Source organism: Triticum aestivum, chromosome 6D (assembly GCF_018294505.1).
Source record: "Triticum aestivum cultivar Chinese Spring chromosome 6D, IWGSC CS RefSeq v2.1, whole genome shotgun sequence".
NCBI lineage: Eukaryota > Viridiplantae > Streptophyta > Magnoliopsida > Poales > Poaceae > Triticum > Triticum aestivum.
The window spans coordinates 78,481,763-78,498,241 of NC_057811.1; positions in this window are offsets into that span (position 1 = coordinate 78,481,763).

The window sequence follows — 16,479 nt, forward strand, 5'->3', positions numbered from 1 at the left end:
TTGCATGTGTTTTTTAATTTGTTTGTTTTTTCCTAGGTTTTCTTGATTTTTCCTTTTTTTTCCTCACGTGAAGCATATCATGTGAGAAGCATAGCTGTGGTTTTCAAAAGTGAAAAGTATAGTTGTGGTTTGGCGTGAAGCACATTTATGCCTTTGAAAAAAAAATGAAAAACACAACTGTACTTCTTGAAAAGTGAAAAACACAAATGTGCTTCCCGGAAAAGCGAAAAGCACAGTTGTGCTTTCGGTTTCCTTTTTTGTTTCCATTTTTTCTTCTTTTTTTCAACCTTTTCCTGCTGTTTTGCGGTATTTGTTTTGTCTTCTTTCTAAAAAAAGTTCATCCAAACCCATTAACATATGATCTAATTTTGAAGCTCCCGGCGCGAGACATGCAACGGTGAAAACAATTTGTGATTTGGACGCACATTTCAACAGACTAGAAGTTTTGAAAAAAAAAACTAAAAGAAGCAGAAAATTCCCGATTGCGACAAGTGTCACACATGCAGTAAGCCATTTGTAACCACAAGAGGAGTTGTTTGAAAGGGGTACGCTCTAACCAATGATTTTGGAGTTTCTTTCGGTCGAGCAGGATTTTATCCGGTCATCCTTTTCCCACCGGTTTTACGTGGGTGTATTTTTTCCAAACACATACTTGAGAGATTTCAATTTAGAGAGATTTTGACGTTGACATTCTTTTGGACAATTAAGTTGCTTAGTAATCAAATCTTGTACCCCTTTTTTTAAACTCAAAATTAGTAACAACTGAAAAGCCAAGAAAACTTCGCCGAAAAGCAACATGTCCATCGTTTCTCGGGAGGGATAAGTAGCGTAGATATCTTGGGGTGTGGATAAAGACGGAGGGGGAAATCCTTGTTTTGCTACTCGACCAAGTTATAAAAATAAGTGCAAATCTAGCTAGGAGGTCAAGCAAGAATGGGCAGCAGGTGATCTACTAGAGTGGAAATAGCAAGCAACCTCTCCCCTCGACTGGCGATGGATGTCCGTTCAAGCACCAAACCGGCAACCCAAGTAGTACCAGAAACAACTAAACAAGAACACACAAGCTACTCCGTCCAAGGCCACGTCTCCGTCCAAGGACTCGGAAACCCAAACCGCGGTCATGGCTACTGCATGATGCATGCGATCGATGTCGAGCCGCAGCTTCCCAACCTGCGCTGCGCTGTGGGCGGGGTGGCATGGCATGGGTCCGTGGGAGGAATATGCCGATCTATGGAGATTAGATCCGCGTTAGTTAATGCCATCGAAGGACTAAACAAGCTTATCCGTCATGTTCCTCAATGCAGCTTTGGACTTTGCCGCCGACGCTGCTGATTGATTAACCAAAGGTTTGGATACGTACTTGGTTAGCATTGTTCCGTACTGCCCCTTGCTTCTAGCTAGGGCTTTGGGGGAGGCTCCTCCACGACAAGCAAGGCAAAAAAAGCTGTCTGGATTAATATTAAGTTCTTTTCTACGGTACCTTACATTTCCTTTTTCTTATGCGAGAATCTAATGCATATCGGTGCGTTCTACTTTCTTTGTTTTAAATTAGTTGACTTAATCTGAACACTAGCTTTATTCTATTTCAAATTGTTTAAGTTTGATTTGACTAAAATTATAGAAAATATATACTACCCCCGATCCATATTAACTGTCGCTCATTTAGTGTACTATAAATCAGCAACAAGTAATATGGGTCGTAGGGAGTATTAACATCTACAACACACCACATCAGATTCATCGTAAAGTATATATTTGTAATGTGTATATTTGATGTTGTACATAACATCTCATCCCATCAAGCATGCTTAGCTAAGAGGTTCCTATAGGACGCAAGCTTCTAGAGAAGAAGATAAATCAAGTTAGCACTATTATATTAATCATCTTAATGCTAGGATGTCACATAGACACTGAAAAAAATAGCACGCTATAGCATATTGAGAATTGTCTCGCTAAATTTATCAGTGCACAATGTCTCGCTAATAGCACGCCATAGCGCGATATAGCACGCTAATAGCATATTTTAAGGTCGGCGCTATTTTGCTGTAGCACGCTATTTTTTTCATCACAAATATGGCGATCTTTCAAGCAACAACAAAGCGCAACATTTTATATTAAATTTTGTTTGAAGTTCCCTGTAGTCTCAGTTGATCAACTTTAGGTGTCACTCCACATGGTACACACCTGCCCCTATCATCTTCAATTCCTTGAGGCTATCAACCAAATCGACTAGGGGACAAGCACCAGACTTCAACAACGTGAAACACATATCATATAGTTGTGATACATAAATAAATAAATAGCTTCTTTACCCGAGTTGGTGAATTATTGATATGCAAGGAGTAAAACCAGAGTTGATAACCATGAAGAACATGACGTTTTACTTTAAGAGAGGTGCTTCAGTGAAACCCCATAGAAAAATTTACAACTCCTGTAACAAATCATCGTTTCTATTTCTATATATATGGTTCCGTGTATTCTCGTATGCTTGGTTTAGTAAATCAATAGAATGGGGCCATTTACTGAAAGAGAGAAAAAAGACTCACATAGGTGAAGGTCCCTTGAACATGATTCAAATGAAAAATCTTTCTCAACAAGTCCTATTCTACTAACACGAGTAGACATGAAAACAATTATGTTTGTTACAAAAAGGTTAAAACAGTTCCAGCTTTTCCTGAATAGCTTCCTTCAAAAGGATTTCCTTGGTGTCACCTTGGGAGCACCAAAGCAGGATTTCAGGCGGTAATGGGTGTGTGGAAATGCAGAATTTAGTTCGTGCCACGACGATCCATATGGAAAGCAGGGTTTTATTGATGCTTTTCTGTTTAGAATAAAAAAGAACAGAGAAAGTATATGATGAACACAAAAATTTGGTCACGTGGATCTCCTATATCTCTGGTTCGAGTAAAGGGGAGGGGCTCGCAAGGAGGGTCTCTAGGCCTTTGAAGTGCCCTACTATCAGGGTTGACATTGTGTCGACTACCCCCTCTGGTTCCGGGCTAGAGATAATTTCGATGATCTCCTTGGCCCTTCCATTTTGTACGTGCAAGCGTAATCTGTTCCCCAAGAAACTTGGAGCTGGGACGATAAAATAAAAGTTATCCTCACTGCATGCCTTTTTCCTAGATTCCCACCCTGCTAGGACCGCCTTTTTTTTGTCACTAGTAAAGCATATTCTCTTTCCAGTTTTTATGTTCCATCCCCTATCGGTCTAACAAAAACACTGATAAAGTTCAAGGGGAGTCAATGCCCTTTTTCAGTGCAATGTAGGAAATCACCCTCCTATTGTAATCCATGTAGCTTCCCAGAGTTTGTATTAATATACTTTTGAGATCTTCGAGCATATTCGAGGGTTCAATGTGGCTACTGTCACTTTGGACAATACAAAAGATGTTAGTCTGCAGCTATGAACACCATAATCAAGCACCCATCAATATCTTTCAATGCATGTTAGAACTATTTCTTAGAACCATAGAGCCCTTGATGTCAATGGGCAACCACGAAATATGTGTCATGAAGTGGTGGAGCGGCGTGTTGGATTGGCCATGCAATTATGTAACAGTATTTCTGAATAAGTTAGCGTGATCAACATGCGCCCCCTAAACTTTATTGGGTAGATGTCCATCAAGGAGCGTAACAAAATGTCGTACCTTCTACCCTAAAAATATATCGTATCTTTCATATTTAAATAACTAGACTTCACTAACTTATTTCTCTCGAGGCATGCCACCTCACCATGCAACATGCATGAGAAAATGCTCACCTTAACATGCGACCATGCATAGGACAAATGCTGCCTCAACAAGCAAACATGCATGATAATTTTCATTCTATTATGCTACTTATATCTATTAAATATATTATACAACTATACAATAACCAAACACAAGAAACCATTCGTATTTTCAGATTTCACTAAGTTATATTGCAAAACATTCTCACAAAAACTTGCAGGGTATCATCTGGGTATTCCTAGAAATGAACCACAAACAAACTTATACAACATCCATTTAGCATTATTATTTTTCTTTTTGCCAAAGTTTAACACCTGAAAAGACAAGGAAAACAACACGCCCCTCTCTTTTCATAAGAACGAAGAGGGAATAACCGTATCTTGTGATTGGGATAAACACGGAGGAAAATTTCTCCTTTTGCTAGTCGAATTAAAAAGAAGGACCAAGCTAAAGGTAGGAAGGAAGTCAGCAAGAATGGGCTGGCTGGCTGGCACGCGGGGTGGAGGAGGATCAGTAGTGATATAGAGTGGAAGAAGCCAGCGACGACGGTCGTACGTACTACTGCCCTAATTAACTGGCAGTGCCCGTCCGTTCAAGCACCAAAACGACAAACCTAACAAACGGATAACTGGATAAGGCTACTAGATGTTTTGCAAGGAGCCAGTGGTTTTCAGACAGCCCTCCATCAGCTTCAAATCAGGCCACGTCTTCATTAAGTACTCAAAGGTCAATCGACTTTTAGACCAGCAACTACTAGTAAAGCCGTTTTGGTACATTTTTTTATGCATAACACGGTCACTTTTTTTAAGCTGATAATGTTGTCGCTTCATTTCTTTTCCGAAAAACTTTTCACATATTCTTAACTGACAAGATCAGGTCGGCAGACCACCTAACGACGACTACAAACACTGGAGCGAGCCGAAGACGCGCCGTCGTCATCACCCCTCCCTCACTAGAGCCGGAAATCTTGTCATAGTCGATAATCGAAAAGTCATGCTAAGGCCCTACAGGACCATCGCACCAGAACAACAACTGCCGCCGTCATCACCCCTCCCTCACTATAGCTAGGCAAACCTTCTTGTAGTCGATTGTAACGCCCACGATGCGGCTATATCTCCCACGTGTCGAGGCACGACTTAGAGGCATAACTGCATTGTGGTCTTGTCGCAAGAAGGGTCATCTTCACACAATCCCATATAAAGAACAAGAATGGAATAAAGAGTTGGCTTACAATCGCCACTTCACACAATACATAAATAAAACATACATCATTCAAGATACACATAGGTCCGACTACGGAACCAAAATAAAAGAAGACAACTCAACCGCTAGATCCCCGATCGTCCCAACTGGGCTCCACTACTGATCAACAAGAACAGAAACAACATAACGAATAAGATCTTCATCAAGCTCCCACTTGAGCTCAGTTGCGTCACCTGCACTGGTATCGTCGGCACCTGCAACTATTTTGGAAGTATCTGTGAGTCACGAGGACTCAGCAATCTCACACCCGCGAGATCAAGACTATTTAAGCTTATAGGAAGGAAAGGGTAGTGAGGTGGAGCTGCAGCAAGCACTAAGCATATATGGTGGCTAACATACGCAAATAAAAGCGAGAAGAGGAGCAACGGAACGGAACGGTCGCGAAGCTAGAAATGATCCAGAAGTGATCCTGAACTCCTACTTACGTCAAACATAACACAAGAACCGTGTTCACTTCCCGGACTCCGCCGAGAAGAGACCATCACGGCTACACACGCGGTTGATGTATTTTAATTAAGTCAAGTGTCAAGTTCTCTACAACCGGATATTAACAAATTCCCATCTGCCACATAACCGCGGGCACGGCTCTCGAAAGTTTATACCCTGCAGGGGTGTCCCAACTTAGCCCATTATAAGCTTTCACGGTCAACGAAGGATAAACCTTCTCCCGGGAAGACCCGATCAGTCTCGGGATCCCGGTTTACAAGACATTTCGACAATGGTAAAACAAGACCAGCAAAGCCGCCCGAATGTGCCGACAAATCCCGATAGGAGCTGCACATATCTCGTTCTCAGGGCACACCGGATGAACACTACGTACAGCTAAAACCAATCCTCGAGTTTCCCCAAGGTGGCACTGCAAGTGGCTCTAGTTTGGACCAGCACTCAGAGGAACACTGGCCCGGGGGGTAAAATAAGATGACCCTTGAGTCTGCAGAACCCAAGGGAAAAGGCTTAGGTAGGCAAATGGTAAAACCAAGGTTGGGCCTTGCTGGAGGAGTTTTATTCAAAGCGAACTGTCAAGGGGGTCCCATAAATCACCCAACCGCGTTAGGAACGCAAAATCAAGGAACATAACACCGGTATGACGGAAACTAGGGCGGCAAGAGTGGAACAACACACCAGGCATAAGGCCGAGCCTTCCACCCTTTACCAAATATATAGATGCATTAATAAAATAAGAGATATTGTGATATCCCAACATGAACATAATCCAACATGGAGCAATCTTCATCTTCACCTGCAGCTAGCAACGCTATAAGAGGGGCTGAGCAAAAGCGGTAACATAGCCAAACAATGGTTTGCTAGGAAGGGTGACAAAAGTTAGAGGTGGATTCATGGCAATTTGGGAGGCATGATACAACAAGTGGTAGGTAACGCGGCATAGCAATAGAGCGAATAACTAGCAAGCAAAGATAGAAGTGATTTCGAGGTTATGGTCATCTTGCTTGCAAGGTTCTCAGAGTTGTCGAAAGCTTGATCCTCGTAAGCGTACTCAACAGGTTCCTCGTACACGAACTCGTCTCCCGGCTCTACACAAAACAAGAACACAAGCAACGGAACCACAATCAATCACGGGAAATGCACAAGCAACATGATGCAAAACATGAATGATATGCAAGATATGATATGCGATGCATATGCATGCTCCGGAAGAAAAATGATGAACAAGGCAGTAACTTGGCAAACCAAGCATGCCACTGGAAAGGTGAGATGATTTCGGTCGAAATCGATATAAAGATCACCGGAAACGGATGCACAGTTTGCAAATGACAAGCAAAACAAGAATGACACGTATCTGCGATTAATAGCATGATAGCACTTAGAATGCAACAAGTAACAATGCTACAGAACTCCAACATAGCAACAAAGCATATAGCAGTAATCTACAGGAGATGCTTGACAAAAGATGAACACTGAGCTACGGCTAGATCACAACATAACAGGCTCAAACAAGCATGGCAAAAGTGCAAAAGATATCAGGTTCACAGACTTGGTGAAATTACTGGACATGACTGAAACAGCATCAGGTAGCAATGTTCAGAGCACGAAAACAACATGCTACAGGAACTTAACATAGCAAAACAAGGCATGGAAGTATTCTACTAAATGCATATGACAAAAGTCCCTTACTGACCATAAGCCAAAAAGGACCAGAAGATATGATGGCAACCATGTAAACATAGCAAGTTTCGTTAACAGGTTCCAGACTTAGCAGAAAACAGAGCATGGCAGAAACAGTAACATGAAGGCATCTTGGTGAGCTTGATGCACTCATCACAAAGCAATGCATGACAAAACAAGCATACCTACAGCAAGATGGAATGTTTATGAAGCTATCCATGGCAAGAGCAACTACATAGCATGTATGAAACAACTACAACAAGCTTGGCAAAATTGAATATCATGTTAACAATCTGCCAGAAATATTTTATAGCAAAAGTAGAGCAAGATTGAGTCATGCTATGGCACTCCATAATTTCAAACAAGGGCATAAATGGATCAACTACAACCATATCTACAAAACATCCTTACTGAACATCACCAAAATAAGTATGGATCTCTCTGTAGCCACATGGATACATAGCAACAAAGTAACAGCAGTCACAGATTGAGTCATGCTATGGCACTCCATAGTTTGCATGCTTGTGCTAGTCACCACATAGATCACAAAATACATGGCATATACCTCTGTAAAGATGGCATGACATACATCAAAACACATGTAGAGCTCATGCCCATAAGATGCACACATCAAATGCAACAAAAATAACAATTCACTAAGTTCTGATAAGTAACAGCAGATAACAGCAACTAGCACTTTTGCACCCGAGATTTGGGCATCAAGATGGACTCAAATGAACATGGTACAATGGAACAAAATGAAGAGCATCTTGAGGCGAACATTTCAATATATTACACGCGCGAAACGGAGCTATATGCAGAGAGTTATAATGCGATGAATATGAGCACATATTGTAAAAACTATTAGGACTTGGAGAAAAATCGAGAGGGAGAAAAGTCAACCCTGCGGGATTTGGATCCAGATCGGGCCGAGCTCGAGCTCGAGCTCGCCGGAGGACGGCGACAGAGGCGCGGCCGGCCGCGGTCGGCGAGGGAGAGGGGCGGCGACCGGCGGGGAAGAGGAGGGCGGCAGCGCGAGGAGGCGGCGGGGCTGGAGCGCGAGGCGGCGGTGGAGCTCGACGGGGAGGCGGCGCACTGGGCGGCGCCCGCGGGTCGCGGCGGCGGCAGCTCGGGCCCGCGCGGGCCCCGGATGGGCTCCATGGGCCGCGGCGGCGGAGCGCCACGTGGCGGCGGGGAATTGGGCGCGGGCGGCGAAGCGGACATGTCCGGCGGCGGCAATTTCGTCCGGTGGCGCGAGGAGGAAGGAGGCTAGGGTTGCACCGCGAAATTTCGGGAGGGCACACATATATATAGGTAGAGGGAGTTAGGAGAGTCCAAACGGGGTGCGGTTTTCACCCACACGATCGTGATCGAACGACCGAGAGCATGGCGGTGACTTAGAGGTGTTTTGGGCTGTGGGGGGGGGGAGTTTGCTGCAACACACAAACGGACTTTGCGGTTACCCGGTTAACCGTTGGAGTACCAAACGACCTCCAAATGAAACGAAACTTGACTGGTGGTCTACCGGTGGTATACCAGGGCCACTTGACAAGCCTCGGTCCATTCCGAGAACGTTCAACACCCGCTCACGAAAAGAAAACAAAAGGGGTGCGCCGGAGGAGGTGGGAGTGCCGGATTGCAAAACGAACAACGGGAAAAATGCTCGGATGCATGAGACGAACACGTATGCAAATGAGATGCGCATGATGACATGATAAGATGCATGACATGACCAAAATGCAAAACGAAAAACAAAACCCGACCACGAAGGGAATATCATAGCACATAGCCGAAAATGGCAAGAGTCGGAGTTACAATTATGGAAAGTTACATCCGGGGTGTTACATCGATAGTCGTAAAGTCATCGTGCCAAGGCCCTACAGGACCATCGCACCAGAACAACAACCGTCGTCGATGAAGAGAAACGTAGATTGCAAGGATCCAACTTGTAGACACACGAACACAGACGAACAAAGACCGGATCCATGTAGATCCATCGAAGAAAAACATTAACCAAGTCTCCACGAGATCCGCCGGAGATAAACCTCCACACGTCCTCCGACGAGAATAGAAGCACCACTGGGACGGGGCCTAGGCGGAGAGAATATTATTCCATTTTCAGAGAGTCATCGCCGCCTCACCTCTCTGAGCATGACACAAACCCTAACGAAACTAAACAAACATCCAAAAACGGAGCCCTCTGACCGGCAAGGGCTGGGATCCACCGTGTCTTCATGGCCCTAAGGCCACAGAAGACAATGCAGACCGACGCCGGCGGGAGGCACGGGAAACCTTAGCGGCTGAGTGCCCTTGCGTACGCATACAAGCGAAGGGGTACAATGGCAGATTTACCGTTAAAAAGAGCCTAACACTGCGGAGCGGCGATTCGGTGCTCAGGTCCAGCTGAACCTGATATCTTAGTCGTTGAATCATGCATAGGGATGCTGAAAAACGGTCTTGTCGTGTCAGAGGCCGAGCCCTAGAAAATTAGATACGGGGAGTATACCGTGCTGTACAGTGTTGTACGATGGGCCCTTTCTGTGGGCAGGAGGTCTATTTTAAATCGCGCATTGGTCGATCCGTCAGGTGATAGTTCTCGGCCGTGGCACGGGACGGTGGCTTCGTGATGAGCCCGGTCGAGGGTATTCATTCTGATCGCCAACGAAAAAACGTGTGTCGGTGGGGTCGCCCACAGAAATTTGTCTCCCTCGACCGTGAGGAGTCATTCCTCTTTGATGAAAATTCTCTTGAAGTTTTGGGGTGCGGCGGCGAGTGACCCAACCGGCGGCCGCAGATGGAAACGAACAGATTGGAGCATTTACTAGATCCGGTGGACAAGTGAGATGTGGGTGTTGTTGGCCCAGTGATGTTCATGCTTGCAGTATATGAACATGGCTGTCAATTTAATTTTTGTTTGCCGTTGGCGGCGGCGGTGCGTGGGCTACTGGCAGGTTCCGGCCGAGGAGGTCGACGAGAACATAGCAGCCGCATCCGCTGCACCTGGCACTGGTCCCGCCTCGTGGACTCCAATTCCCAGCTCAAGCTGATTCCAATGGCGGCTCCGGCTATGTGCATGTGGTTGGTGCGGGGCTTCAGCCGCAGAGTGGAGAAGAAGTGCGGCATAGGAAGAAAGCGTCGCCCGCGTCGCCGATTAAATCCACGGTGAACCTTGCAGCACCGAGGTGGACAAAGAGGTAAAAGTGTTTCCTGTTCTATAGAAGTTGTTCTAAACCACTGAATCCATATAGTAGATGCTCCACGCGATTAGTGAATAAGTTGTGTTCAGTTTCTTAACCAGAAAGAATCAGGCTACCTGATTTGCATTGGAATAATGACAGCGGCATTGGCGTGATTTCCAAAGACTTTGGTTCAGTTCAGTTTATTAATTACAAAGATCATGTTTGCAGGTTACGGCTGGGCAGAGTGCACCTCGAGACGGACTCCTTGCGCATCTCCGACGAAAACAGATGATAAGGAAATTCACTGACGAGCCAACAAAATGTGTAATCCAGCATGAGTTGTGGATTAGTTTCGAATCTGAAGTATTGCTGTAAGTGAGTGCCCGCTTAGGACGGCTCAGAAATTTTCCCGAGCGGTGATCTGAACTCTTGTCCAGTGCTGGCTATTGGGCCAACTACCCGTCTTAATGACTAGCTCATTTCCTTTTTTTTACTACTCCCTTCTTTCCGGTTTATAGGGCTTATCTCAAAATTTTAGTTTTTCCATTTTATAAGGCTCAATTTGGTTGTTTCCCATCACATGTTCAGATTCCAAGGTGCATTAAATCATTGCATGCAAGTATTAAGAGAAAATTGACCAATGCATGTAATTTATGCATGCATGCATTGCAATTAATGCGTTGGTAAACATACTTTTTGAGGAAAACAAGAGCATTAATTGGATGCTTTTGCAAACTACAAAAAGTATTCCACCACTCACCATCTACCTTGGTTGGCGAGATTTTTAAATTGAGCCTTATAAACCGGAAAGGAGGGAGTATCCAATACGGATGGTGTACAACCAGTAATACATGTGGTGACGTGAATCTCTATGTAGCCGAGTGGCTTAGATTTAGGGTGCATCTGAGCCCGGGCTTAGAAACAGATTTTCGCTAACGCTGCCACTTCATTACTCAATATCAATAGAATAGCATACAATAGAAAGATCCCATGGAATGAGTTGTCTGTTGAAGTCAATAATACCCCTGAAGTAAAAATGTGCGTCGAGTACGAGCTAACACTGCGTTATTTCATGTTGGTTTACCGCAATTGTGAATACTAACATTATTTACCAACATCTTAAAGTACTAAAGATTACAATAAAATAAGGTTTGTAAGTGATTTGAATATTTGTTGAGCTGGCGAACGCGGCGACATATTGGTTAGCCTGTGAGCTTGGGAATGAGGGTCCGAATGAGCAGGCTGTCAACAAGGTAGATATGGTGTGAGTCTAGAGCGGCAAGCGGGAGGACAAGTCGGGAAGCGGCGTCGGCTACTATGGGATAGCGGGAACAGCTGGGGCTGGCAATTTCAATGTAATTACGAAAATGAAAATCGGGTAATGCCCATTTACGAAGCATTTCCTTTTTATGAAGCTTGAGACCCAGGGGTGGACAATTGTGACCATTAACGGCAATAGAAGGCCAACTAGTAGAATAGTAGTAGAAATCTATTCTTCGTACGGGGAACAATGTGTTGGGTGGACCCAACTTTCGGTGGGGTGTGTAGCTGTCTAAGCTTACTGCAAGGGTTGCAATGAACCATTTGTCATCATAAGAGAAGGTGCGAGTGACCTTTAAAAGGGTGCCTCTAACTAATGTTTTGAAGTGTGAGCGACTGGTTAGCGGGCTACCAACGGGCACTTCTTTAGGGCACCCGTGCTGCCACGTGTTGCGCATTGGGGGCATCTACGGAACCTTATTTTCTTTGCATGTGTTTTTTTAAATTTGTTTGTTTTTTCTAAGGTTTTCTTGATATTTTTTCATGTGAAGCATATCATGTGAAAAAGCATAGCTGTTGTTTCCGAAAGTGAAAAGCATAGTTGTGCTTCGCGTGAAGCACATTTATGCCTTTAAAAGTGAAAAACAAAACCGTACTTTCCAAAAAGTGAAAAACACAGATGTGCTTTCCGAAAAAAACGAAAAGCAGAGTTGTGCTTTCGGTTTCCTCTTTTGGTTTTTTGTTTCCGTTTTTCATTTTTTTCCTCCTGTTTTCCGGTATTTGTTTTGTCTTCTTTCTAAAAAAGGTCATCCAAACCCATTAACATATGATCTAATTTTGAAGCTCTCGACGTAAGATATGCAATGATGAAAACAGTTTGTTATTTGGACACACATTTCAGCAAATTAGATATTTTGAATAAAAAGTGAGTGAACTAAAAGAAGCAGAAAATTCCTTAATTACGACAAGTGCGACATATGCAGTGAGCCATTTATAATTAACCACAACAGGAACTGTGAGTTACCTTATATGCTCCAACCAATTATTTCGGAGTTTCTTTTGGTCGAGCAGGATTTTGACCGGTCATGCTTATCCACCGGTTTTAGGTGGGTGTGTTTTTTCCAAACACGTACTTGAGAGATTTCAGTTTGGAGAGATTTTGACGTTGACATTCTTTTGGATAATTAAGTTGCTTAGGGAATCTCCAAGGGCAACCCACAATAATTAATCCTCCTGCGCCCGTTCACGGACAGAAAGGAACTGTCCACTGACACGGATGAGGGAGGCAGCCATTCAACGCAGCATACGTTTCAACCCGTATTTTAACAAGTCAGACGAAATTCATGCAAACCGACCGATATTCATCAAAGTTCGGATAGAAAAAAGCACAAATCATCCACACATAGCATACATATTAGATCTAGCACAATAAGGTCTCAAATTCGACTAGACCTGGATGTCCAACGGATCATGTCGTCTCACACATACTTTCCCTTCAGCTTCATTCAACAGTGTGTGCACGTAAATGGCCGTCCCTCTGACCTGTGGTACACCACGGCGACGCGTGCGGGCTACATATAATGTCTAGACCAACATTGAGTGAATGAATCAATCAACAAGTTGAGCAAGAGGAAGTAAAACTTACCATCTCCTCCATGTCCGCATGCAATGGCCACCTTGCCTCGAGCTGACTAGCCAAGTTGCAAAACTTGATGAAGCTGACCTAAATAGCGTGCCAGCGATACGGCAACGACCTCACGTTGCATGGTTGAATGATGTATATGTCATACGGTGCAATGTGCTTTCCTGTGAAAAACTTTTCATGCACTTGCTCCCAGAAGGGCGGCCCTTTGCTCTTGCCTATGAAATCCGCGGATACGGCCAGCCACGCATCACACAACAACTCATTCTGCATGGTCGAGTAGCTCACCATCCTTCGTACTCTAAAAAATGACATAGCATTTGAAAATAAGCTCAATGACATTTGACCGAACACCTGCCGGGCGTGGTGTCCACCATGGAGGTCGTCGATAGGGGGTGGAGTGTACCCGGGTACAAATGGCTCCAGGGCAGAAAGCTCCATCGAAATGGCGAGCGGGCGTGTCAGTGTTGGTTGCGGACGTCCGACAATGCCTCTATGGCGGCCGGAGACGAACTGCAGCGGCGACGGAGGTGGAGGGTGCGGATGCAAAACCAGGGGGAAACGAGGAGGAGTGGAACGAAATGGAACCGGGAGGGGAAATTTGGTGGGCCTGGGGTGTTGGAAAGCGACATTTCGGGTGTCCGGACTCCCGCAAACCTCCCACACTTTTTGTCTTCGATTTGCGGGAGAAGTCGTGTCTGGACCGTCCCGCGGACCAATACAGGTCATGTTGGATGGCTTCCACGGTCCGAACAGTGCGATCCGAACGATTGTGGGAGGTTTGCAGGTCCGCCTTGAAGATGCCCTTGGTACTCACATCTTGCACCCCTTTTTGAACTCAATTTTAGTAACAACTGAGAAGGCAACGAAAGTTCGCTGAAAAGCAACAAGTCCATCGTTTCTCGGGAGGGATAAGGTGCGTAGATATCTTCGGGTGCGGATAAAGACGGAGGGGGAAATCCTTCTTTTGCTACTCGACCAAGTTATAAAAATAAGTGCAAATCTAGCTAGGAGGTCAAGCAAGAATGGGCAGCAGGTGATCTACTAGAGTGGAAATAGCAAGCAACCTCTCCCCTCGGCTGGCGATGGACGTCCGTTCAAGCACCAAAACGGCAACCCAAGTAGTACCAGAAACAACTAAACAAGAACACAGAAGCTACTCCGTCCAAGGCCACGTCTCCGTCCAAGAAGGACTCGTAAACCCAAACCGCGGTCATGGCTACTGCATGATGCATGCGATCGATGTCGAGCCGCAGCTTCCCAACCTGCGCTGCGCTGTGGGCGGGGTGGCATGGCATGGGTCCGTGGGAGGAATATGCCGATCTATGGAGATTAGATCCGCGTTAATTAATGCCATCGAACCACTAAACAAGCTTATCCGTCATGTCCCTCGATGCAGCTTTGGACTTTGCCGCCGACGCTGCTGGTTGATTAATATAATTAACCAAAGGTTTGGATGCTTGGTTAGCATAATTCCGTACTGCCACTTGCTTCTAGCTAGGGCTTTGGCCTTTGGGGGAGGCTACTCTGCGATGAGGAGGTTTTGAACGAACAAGCAAAAAAGCTGTCTGGATTAATATTAGGTTCTTTCCCACGGTACCTTATATTTCTTTTTTTCTTATGCGAGAATCTAATGCATCTCATCGGTGCGTTCTACTACTTTCTTTGTTTTAAATTAGTTCACTTGATCTGAACACTAGCTTTATTCTATGTCAAATTGTTTAAGTTTGATTTGACCAAATTTAAAGAAAATATATACTACCCGATCCATATCAGTTGTTGCTCATTTAGCATACTAAATCAGTGACAAGTAATATGGATCATAGGAGTATTAACATCTACAACACACCAAATTAGATTCATCATAAAGTAATATATTTGTAATGTTTATATTTGATGTTGTACATAACACATCATCCCATCAAACATGCTTAGCTAAGAGGTTCCTATGTGACACAGAAAAGAAGATAAATCAACTTAGCACTATTAATCATTTTAATGCTACGATGTCACATAGATATTAACATGTTTTCTATGGACGTATTTTGAAAACGAACATGCAAATATCCATACGTAAGAATGGAAATATATGTAAAACATAGAAAATGTAGTTAATCCTGCAGTAAAGGAGGATATCTTTTCAAAAGGGCAAATACAATCAACTACCACTAAGGATTTCATCTTTGGATCAGAAGCAAGCAAGAGGTGGAATAGCATCAAATATAGTGAAGTTTGGTTTAGGACAACACAACTTTAAACAATTTGAAATGGAGAGAGAGTAGCATCCAATCTTCCACGATTCATAGAACAAAGATCAAGGTACATCCTGAAACAAGAACACCAAATTAAAAGGCCACAAATAGGGCGGTCTTTCAAGCGACGACAAAGCGCAACAATTTATATTCTACCTATAGTTTAAGTTTTGTTTGAAGTTCCTTATAGTCTAAGTTGATCAACTTGACGGATAGCGTCACTCCACATGCTACACACCTGCCCCTTATCATCTTCAATTCCTCGAGGTTATCAACCAAATCGAATAGGGGACAAGCACCAAACTTCAACACCATGAAACACATATCATATAGTTGTGACACATAACTTAATAAATAGCTTCTTTACCTGAGTAGGTAAAATATTGATATGCAAGGAGTAAAGCCATAGTTGATAACCTTGAAGAACACGACGTTTACTTTAGAGAGGTTCTACGATACAAACCCATAGAAAAGCTTGCAACTTCTGGGACAAAATATGGGTTACGTTTATATATGCTTCAATGTTTTCTCATATACTTAATTTAGTAAATCAATAAAATGAGATCATTTGCTCCAAGAAAGAAAAACACCCACATAGGTGAAGGTCTCTTGACCGACAGTCGGCAGCTATGAACCCCATGACTAGGATACATCAAGATCTTTCAACACACGTGAGAGTTGTTCTATAGAGCCCACGTTGTCAATGGATAACGTCGAAATATGTGGCAGGAGGTTGTTGAGCAGCATGTTGGATTGGCCATGCAATTACGCAACAATATTTACAAAGTTACTTTGACCGAGTCAAATGGCCATGCATGTCATATATCTCAATGCCAAAATCGAACGATGACTAGAGGTAGAGTCGCGGTGTCATTCTTCTCCTAAATTTTAGGGGACTGGGGAACGTTTTCTGGGAGGGAGGTCCCAGGGAACGAACTCGTAGCCGTTTGATCGAGATCACGCGGATGGCAATCTTTTTTAAGAAATTACTGGCATTTTTTGCGGTACATGACCATTTTCTCGTT